At 45.8% G+C, this 9,087-nt stretch overlaps 8 non-coding genes across 8 annotated transcripts; all 8 read left to right on the top strand.

The window, feature by feature from the left end:
* Window positions 1–417: 417 nt before the first annotated feature.
* LOC134952735 (U1 spliceosomal RNA) lies at window positions 418–581 on the top strand. The gene has a single exon (XR_010185172.1). It is a non-coding gene; the product is annotated as a U1 spliceosomal RNA (small nuclear RNA).
* Window positions 582–733: 152 nt separating this feature from the next.
* Window positions 734–896, top strand: LOC134952298 (U1 spliceosomal RNA). The gene has a single exon (XR_010184854.1). It is a non-coding gene; the product is annotated as a U1 spliceosomal RNA (small nuclear RNA).
* Window positions 897–1,566: 670 nt separating this feature from the next.
* Window positions 1,567–1,730, top strand: LOC134951438 (U1 spliceosomal RNA). Its single transcript, XR_010184178.1, has one exon. It is a non-coding gene; the product is annotated as a U1 spliceosomal RNA (small nuclear RNA).
* Window positions 1,731–1,882: 152 nt separating this feature from the next.
* LOC134952556 (U1 spliceosomal RNA) lies at window positions 1,883–2,045 on the top strand. Its single transcript, XR_010185054.1, has one exon. It is a non-coding gene; the product is annotated as a U1 spliceosomal RNA (small nuclear RNA).
* A 671-nt stretch (window positions 2,046–2,716) lies between these two features.
* On the top strand, window positions 2,717–2,880 carry LOC134951790 (U1 spliceosomal RNA). The gene has a single exon (XR_010184465.1). It is a non-coding gene; the product is annotated as a U1 spliceosomal RNA (small nuclear RNA).
* A 152-nt stretch (window positions 2,881–3,032) lies between these two features.
* On the top strand, window positions 3,033–3,195 carry LOC134953628 (U1 spliceosomal RNA). The gene has a single exon (XR_010185689.1). It is a non-coding gene; the product is annotated as a U1 spliceosomal RNA (small nuclear RNA).
* A 2,619-nt stretch (window positions 3,196–5,814) lies between these two features.
* Window positions 5,815–5,978, top strand: LOC134950362 (U1 spliceosomal RNA). Its single transcript, XR_010183295.1, has one exon. It is a non-coding gene; the product is annotated as a U1 spliceosomal RNA (small nuclear RNA).
* Window positions 5,979–6,130: 152 nt separating this feature from the next.
* On the top strand, window positions 6,131–6,293 carry LOC134952908 (U1 spliceosomal RNA). The gene has a single exon (XR_010185285.1). It is a non-coding gene; the product is annotated as a U1 spliceosomal RNA (small nuclear RNA).
* Window positions 6,294–9,087: the final 2,794 nt, after the last annotated feature.

Genomic DNA, 9,087 nt, shown 5'->3' with positions numbered 1-9,087 from the left:
TTGCACATTAATGCATTTTTACATAACACACATAATGCTCCTTACACATATTCCGAACACTACTGCACAACCAACCCACTCACATGCACACAGCACTCACACTGCTGCTAACACTGTGACCTCTGCCTCTGCTTGGATACAGATGTGTCCTCATAAATCTTGCCTCAGTGCTAACGTCGGGCACATTTTTTTATGAAAATGCATCTTATTTGCATTGTTATGTGGCTAGGATGCACAAGCAGCTTCTGCTGATTAAAATGATATACAGCATGCCTTTATACTGTGTGAGACTGTGGCTGTATCTGCATATGAAATGTTACACACAGAATATAGGCATGCTGCATATCATTTTAATCAGCAGAAGCTGCTGATGCCCCTGGGCATATCAAATGCCCTAGGCAATTGCCTAGTTTGCCTATAGCTATGGCCGGCTCTGGATACCATGGTCATGAAGATTGTTCTCCCAGGGTGAGGTTCATTCATTGCATTCTGGGTATGCTGACCCCTGTGATTTCCCCAAATGTGGGAAACTTGACTGCATTATTTGTGGTAGTGGGGGACTGTGTTTGTGCTTTCCTCTGGTCAGCTCTGGTAAAAGTCAGATTTATTTGTCTCAGATCTTCCTCTAGCCTTGTTCTTCTTTCGAGAGTTCCCATGTGCTGACTCAGTTGGATCTCCTTCACTTGACAGGGAAGTGCCCGAGCAGCGACCCTACCCAGCTCTAGCCCAACTCCTACTTACCTGCCAGGTGAGATACTATGATCATGAAGGTGCTTCTCCCAGGGCAAGGCTCACCCATTGCACTCTGGGTGTGCTGCTCTTGCGATTTCCCCAAATGTGGGAAACTTGACTGCATAATTTGTGTTTCCCCTGGTCGGCTCTCGTATAATTCAGATCTCTTTGTCTCAGGTCTCTCTCCAGCCTAGTTTGCTGTATGTTTCCACTTCTCTTTTCTTGAGCCGCTCCCTTCTATGCCCTTGCGCACTATTATGACCTCTCCTGTCTGCTTACTTTATGCCTTCCAACGTCAATGCAAACTACAGGTAGTGCTGCAGGGCCCACACCCTTTTACATGCTTTACAGAGCAGCTCTGGAGCTGTTACAGTGCCCAGCTGCTGCAAGAAATCAGCTTGAATGCTTCAGGGGCTGGGGCATAGCCAACATGAGCCCCACACCGAAGGAGGGTGGAGGTGTTTAATGTGAATTAGGGGTCATCCAAGCGCCGCAAAAGGCCGCCATGCCCTGCACATCCCTTTTTTCTTTTCATATGCAGACGAGGGTTGAAGCCAACTTTGACCCACTGCTTGGATGACATCACCATATGCAAATCCATCTGCTGCAGGCCTTCCCCCAGGAATGCTTGCACTAGTTGTTGCATTTGGTTTGTTGTTTGGGGGTGCTTCAGTATTAGGCAGCCTTCTGCCCTCCCATGTTCATCTGAAAATATGTGTTCTCCCTGCAGTTGTTGTCCCCAGATGAGAGTTCCCTTGTGCTGCCTCAGTTGAATCTCCTTTACTTGACAGAGATGTGCCTGAGCAGCGGCCCTCCCCAGCTCTATCCCAAATCATACTTATTTTGCATAGGAGATACCATGGTCATGAAGATTGTTCTCCCAGGTTGAGGTTCATTCATTGCATTCTGGGTATGCTGACCCCTGTGATTTCCCCAAATGTGGGAAACTTGGCTGCATTATTTGTGGTAGTGGGGGACTGTGTTTGTGCTTTCCTCTGGTCAGCTCTGGTAAAAGTCAGATTTCTTTGTCTCAGATCTTCCTCTAGCCTTGTTCTTCTTTCGAGAGTTCCCTTGTGCTGACTCAGTTGGATCTCCTTCACTTGACAGGGGGGTGCCCGAGCTGCGACCCTCCCCAGCTCTAGCCCAGCTCCTACTTACCTGCCAGGTGAGATACTATGATCATGTAGGTGCTTCTCCCAGGGCAAGGCTCACCCATTGCACTCTGGGTGTGCTGCCCCTGTGATTTCCCCAAATGTGGGAAACTTGACTGCATAATTTGTGTTTCCCCTGGTCGGCTCTCGTATAATTCAGATCTCTTTGTCTCAGGTCTCTCTCCAGCCTAGTTTGCTGTCTGTTTCCACTTCTCTTTTCTTGAGCCGCTCCCTTCTATGCCCTTGCGCACTATTCTGACCTCTCCTGTCTGCTTACTTTGTGCCTTCCATCGCACAATGCAAACTACAGGTAGTGCTGCAGGGCCCACACCCTTTTACATGCTTTACAGAGCAGCTCTGGAGCTGTTACAGTGCCCAGCTGCTGCAAGAAATCAGCTTGAATGCTTCAGGGGCTGGGGCATAGCCAACATGAGCCCCACACCGAAGGAGGGTGGAGATGTTTAATGCGAATTAGGGGTCATCCAAGCGCCGCAAAAGGCCGCCATTCCCTGCACATCCCTTTTTTCTTTTCATATGCAGACGAGGGTTGAAGCCAACTTTGACCCACTGCTTGGATGACATCACCATATGCAAATCCATCTGCTGCAGGCCTTCCCCCAGGAATGCTTGCACTAGTTGTTGCATTTGGTTTGTTGTTTGGGGGTGCTTCAGTATTAGGCAGCCTTCTGCCCTCCCATGTTCATCTGAAAATATGTGTTCTCCCTGCAGTTGTTGTCCCCAGATGAGAGTTCCCTTGTGCTGCCTCAGTTGAATCTCCTTTACTTGACAGAGATGTGCCTGAGCAGCGGCCCTCCCCAGCTCTATCCCAAATCATACTTATTTTGCATAGGAGATACCATGGTCATGAAGATTGTTTTCCCAGGGTGAGGTTCATTCATTGCATTCTGGGTATGCTGACCCCTGTGATTTCCCCAAATGTGGGAAACTGGACTGCATTATTTGTGGTAGTGAGAGACTGTGTTTGTGCTTTCCTCTGGTCAGCTCTGGTAAAAGTCAGATTTCTTTGTCTCAGATCTTCCTCTAGCCTTGTTCTTCTTTCGAGAGTTCCCTTGTGCTGCCTCAGTTGGATCTCCTTCACTTAACAGGGGGGTGCCCGAGCAGCGACCCTCCCCAGCTCTAGCCCAGCTCCTACTTACCTGCCAGGTGAGATACTATGATCATGAAGGTGCTTCTCCCAGGGCAAGGCTCACCGATTGCACTCTGGGTGTGCTACTCCTGCGGTTTCCCCAAATGTTGGACACTTGATTGCATAATTTGTGTTTCACCTGGTCGGCTCTCGTATAATTCAGATCTCTTTGTCTCAGGTCTCTCTCCAGCCTAATTTGCAGTCTGTTTCCACTTCTCTTTTCTTGAGTTGCTCCCTTCTATGCCCTTGCGCACTATCCTGACTTCTCCCGTCTGCTTACTTTGTGCCTTCCAACGCACAATGCAAACTACAGGTAGTGCTGCAGGGCCCACACCCTTTTACTTGCCTTACAGAGCAGCTCTGGAGCTGTTACAGTGCCCAGCTGCTGCAAGAAATCAGCTTGAATGCTTCAGGGGCTGGGGCATAGCCATCATGAGCCCCACACCGAAGGAGGGTGGAGGTGTTTAATGCGAACTAGGGGTCATCCAAGCACCGCAAAAGGCCGCCATGCCCTGCATGCCAATTTTATCTTTTCATATGCAGACGAGGGTTGAAGCCAACTTTGACCCACTGCTTGGATGACATCACCATATGCAAATCCATCTGCTGCAGGCCTTCCCCCAGGAATGCTTGCACTAGTTGTTGCATTTGGTTTGTTGTTTGGGGGTGCTTCAGTATTAGGCAGCCTTCTGCCCTCCCATGTTCATCTGAAAATATGTGTTCTCCCTGCAGTTGTTGTCCCCAGATGAGAGTTCCCTTGTGCTGCCTCAGTTGAATCTCCTTTACTTGACAAGGGAGGCATTTTGGATTTTTTCTTTGGGTACCCTTACACCTGATGGTCTGAATGAGAGCATCGAACTGAACAACATTGGCAGTCTCTGAAGATTTTATCTATTGATTTACCTAATATATTATTTATTGAATATCCATTTATTGTATGTTTAATAAATAAACAAAATTATTAGAAGTAGCTATTTTGGAAACAGCTTTCCTCTTAGGATGAAACTGTATAATCCTGTTGTGTGTGTTCCTTTAAAGTTCTTTAGTAAAATCCACTAGTAATGATGAACATCAGATTTCTTCCTCCATCCTCTTTTTACACTTTCTCTTGGTTCTATATATATATTTTTTTTTTCTATTTTTTTTTTCCCTCCTTCTCCCAAAAGGCCCCCCTCCCCCCCCTCCCTGTTTTAAATTTTAAAATCTTTAAATATTTAAATCTTTGAATCCTTAAATTGTCTGTTTAATATTTATTTTTTCTTCATTTCTTTTTGTTGTTTAAACAGCAATGTAATTATTCCAGGGGTTAAAATAATGAAATATAGAAATAATATTAACAAAAATTAAAGGTAAAAATGAATTGATAGAATGATCCCATTAAAAGTAAATAAATAATATGGATGTTAAGCTGAGCGGGTTGGATTCGAACATGGGACTAGCTGCATAGAGTGCATTTGATGTTTCCCCTGCGCCACAAGAACTGCTTTAGTAGTGGCATGGATTTATGTTACCCTAAAAGGTTTTATATAAGTAAATGGGGATCCTTAGTGCTGAGTCTCTGAATTATGTATATGTGATTATAGATATGAGGTATTGATTGAAAGATTATAGGTTAATCTGTATATAGATTATATATTTTCTGTTATTTTTTAAACCACCTTGTTGCTTATTTTATTATTATTTTTAATCACCATGTTGCTTATTTTTATATTATGAAATGCCTTTATATGTGCAATTGCAATTAGAAAGTTGTTCCATATGTGGGTCATTACATGTATGCATCCAATTAGTACATGTATGTATCCAATCAACTAATTAGTAATGCTATTGGTCCGGTGCATTTTAAAAAGAGCCTGCTAGGCTGCTGATGTATCCTCTGATGAAACCGCTCTTGGATAACAGCGGAGAAACGCGTAAGAAAGGTGATTACCGGACACTCTGATTGCTGAGATATAAGCCCGTTCATGAACGAGCTACATCACGGCGGACGTCTGATGTAAAGACAGCGGTGAAGGGGAAAAAGCAATTTGAGACCGAGCAAAAGGAGGTCTCTACCCCACGGCAGGGAGAAATATCCCGACCGCGAGTGCCAATAAGATCCAGCCACGGTTAACGGGGGTCGTAGCATACCGCTGTGTTTCACCAACCATCACAGCGCTCTCCCCCTGTTTTCTTTCATTACTCACGTGAGTTACATATGAACTTTAACTGCAGTAAATAAGAGGCGTTGGTTACAACTGTTGCTGTTCATCCACAAGAAGGAATTTAATGTATCAATTACAATTGGAAAGTAACGATTAAATTACAACAGCTGTATCCAGGAGGATTTTTTGGACACTTTAATAAACATTCCGTTGTCATCAAGGGCAATATGAAATAGATCCTGATTACATTTAGATATGGATAGTGGTGCCTATATATGTTGACTCCATTGTATTTTATTGAATGTGGGTTTCTTCTGTCTATATATATTTTTTAAAAATAAAGAGCTTGTACATTTTATTTTTTGCGCTCCCTTGATAACAAGTGTGATTATCTTTAAAATTTGGTTTATTATTGGTAGAACAGTACTACCTATGGGAGCAGCATTTTATAATATATGGTGAAAATTAATAGATGTATAAAGATTAAATAAGCAACAAATTGGTGAAATAGATACGTTTTGATAGGAGCGCTGGGTTCTATATATATATATTGACATTTGGTTATATATATGTATAGACTTTATAAATTCTTGACAGAGATGTGCCTGAGCAGCGGCCCTCCCCAGCCCTATCCCAAATCATACTTATTTTGCATAGGAGATACCATGGTCATGAAGATTGTTCTCCCAGGGTGAGGTTCATTCATTGCATTCTGGGTATGCTGACCCCTGTGATTTCCCCAAATGTGGGAAACTCGACTGCATTATTTGTGGTAGTGGGGGACTGTGTTTGTGCTTTCCTCTGGTCAGCTCTGGTAAAAGTCAGATTTATTTGTCTCAGATCTTCCTCTAGCCTTGTTCTTCTTTCGAGAGTTTCCTTGTGCTGCCTCAGTTGGATCTCCTTCACTTGACAGGGGGGTGCCCGAGCAGCGACCCTCCCCAGCTCTAGCCCAACTCCTACTTACCTGCCAGGTGAGATACTATGATCATGAAGGTGCTTCTCCCAGGGCAAGGCTCACCCATTGCACTCTGGGTGTGCTGCTCCTGCGGTTTCCCCAAATGTTGGACACTTGACTGCATAATTTGTGTTTCCCCTGGTCGGCTCTCGTATAATTCAGATCTCTTTGTCTCAGGTCTCTCTCCAGCCTAGTTTGCTGTCTGTTTCCACTTCTCTTTTCTTGAGTTGCTCCCTTCTATGCCCTTGCGCACTATCCTGACTTCTCCCGTCTGCTTACTTTGTGCCTTCCAACGCACAATGCAAACTACAGGTAGTGCTGCAGGGCCCACACCCTTTTACTTGCCTTACAGAGCAGCTCTGGAGCTGTTACAGTGCCCAGCTGCTGCAAGAAATCAGCTTGAATGCTTCAGGGGCTGGGGCATAGCCCCACACCGAAGGAGGGTGGAGGTGTTTAATGCGAACTAGGGGTCATCCAAGCGCCGCAAAAGGCCGCCATGCCCTGCACGCCCCTTTTCTCTTTTCATATGCAGACGAGGGTTGAAGCCAACTTTGACCCACTGCTTGGATGACATCACCATATGCAAATCCATCTGCTGCAGGCCTTCCCCCAGGAATGCTTGCACTAGTTGTTGCATTTGGTTTGTTGTTTGGGGGTGCTTCAATATTAGGCAGCCTTCTGCCCTCCCATGTTCATCTGAAAATATGTGTTCTCCCTGCAGTTGTTGTCCCCAGATGAGAGTTCCCTTGTGCTGCCTCAGTTGAATCTCCTTTACTTGACAGAGATGTGCCTGAGCAGCGGCCCTCCCCAGCTCTATCCCAAGTCATACTTATTTTGCATAGGAGATACCATGCATCTATACATACATGCGCTAACACCTGGGCATACACTGATGTACCCACACCTAATATCCATACATACACGCCCTGACACCTGGACATACACCAACATTCCCACACCTGCATCTATACATACACATGCTGACACCTGGACATACACCAACATACAAGCACCTGCATCTATATATACACGCGCTGACAAATGGACATACACCGACGTACCCACACTTGCATCTATACATACATGCACTGACATCTGGACATACAAGCACCTGCATCTATACATACACGCGCTGACACCTGAACCTACACTGACGTTCCCACACCTGCATCTATACATACACATTCTGACACCTGGACATACACAGACGTACCCACACCTGCATCTATACACACACGCGTTGACACCTGGACGTACACTGACGTACACACACCTACATCTATATATGCATGGATGCAAATGTGGGTACGTCTGTATACGTCCAGTTGTTAGCATGTGTATGTATAGATGTTAGGTGTGGGTACATCAGTGTATGTCCAGGTGTCAGCACATGTATGTATAGATTCACATGTGGGTACGTTGGTGTACGTTTAGGGGTCAGCGTGTTTATGCATAGATGTTGGTGTGTGTATGTCAGTGTACGTACAGATATAGGTGTGTGTATGTATGTATGTATGTATGTATGTATATGTATAGAGGAAGGTGTGATACATACATATAACACATACATGATAGATACATACATATATCACACACACGATAGATAGATAGATAGATAGATAGATAGAACACATACATACAAGATAGATACATACATACATACATGATAGATACATATATACACACACATACGATAGATAGATAGATAGATAGATAGATATATATCACACTCACATACATGATACATACATGAGAAAGACCTGGGAAGGTGATGAGGCCCGGGCCCCCTGCTGATGTTGCGTTGAGGAAGGCAGTGTTCCAGGGCGGATGCCAGTCGGGGAGAGCGCCGCGCAGCCCGGGAAAAATACTGCTGAGGAGCTACATCTGGAAGAGCCCCAGGGAGGGAGAGTGTCACATGCCCCATCCTGCGCGGCACACTCTGCAGGCCTGCACATGGGAAGGGAGGTCTCTGGCCACACATACTCACCCTGCTGCTGAAGCCCCGCTGCTGTCCCCATCAGCGCTCTCCAGCGGGGAGCGGGGCCAGGATGAACCTCAACCTGTGAGAACTATCTTCATGATCAAGAGATCTCATATGCAAGATAAGTATGTGTTGGGAAAGGGCTGGGGAGGGCGGCTGCTCGGGCACACCCTCGTCAAGTTAAGGAGATTTAACTGAGGAAGCACAAGGGAACTCTCGTCTGGGGACAACAACTGCAGGGAGACCACATCTTTTCAGATGAACATGGGAGGGCGGAAGGCTGCCTAATACTGAAGCACCCTCAGACATTAAACCATATGCAACAACTATTGCAAGCATTCCTGGGGGAAGGTCTGCAGCAGACGGATTTGCATTCAGTGATGTCATCCAAGCAGTGGGCCAAAGTTGGCTGGAACCCTCATCTGTATATGAAAAGAGAAAAGGGGCATGCGGGGCATGGCGGTCTTTTGCGGCGCTTGGATAACCCCAAGTTTGCATTAAACACCCCCACCCTCCTTCGGTGTGGGGCTCATGTTGGCCATGCCCAAGCCCCTGAAGCATTCAAGCTGATTTCTTGCAGCAGCTGGGCTCTACAAGACAAGTAAAAGGGTGTGGGCCCTGCAGCACCACCGGTAGTTTGCATACACACATATATAGGACAGCATCTCTTATATGCCCCAGGGTCAATAAAATAGTATCCTTGTCTAGGCTATCCATCCCCTCAGATAAGGCATTTGTCCATGCCGCTACAGCACTACACACCCAGGTCGACGCAATTGCCGGTCTGAGTAAGGTACCTGAATGTGTATAAATGGACTTCAGGGTAATCTCCTGTTTGCGGTCAGCACACTCTTTGAGGGTAGCCGTATCCTGGGACGGGAGGGCTACCTTCTTGGATAAGCGTGTTAATGCTTTGTCCACCCTAGGGGAGGATTCCCATTGTAACCTATCCGTTGATGGGAAAGGATACGCCATAA

The sequence above is a fragment of the Pseudophryne corroboree genome, chromosome 8 (assembly GCF_028390025.1).
Source record: "Pseudophryne corroboree isolate aPseCor3 chromosome 8, aPseCor3.hap2, whole genome shotgun sequence".
In the NCBI taxonomy this organism is placed as follows: domain Eukaryota; kingdom Metazoa; phylum Chordata; class Amphibia; order Anura; family Myobatrachidae; genus Pseudophryne; species Pseudophryne corroboree.
Note: the sequence above shows the minus strand (reverse complement) of the source record. Positions and strands in the feature narration are given on the sequence as shown.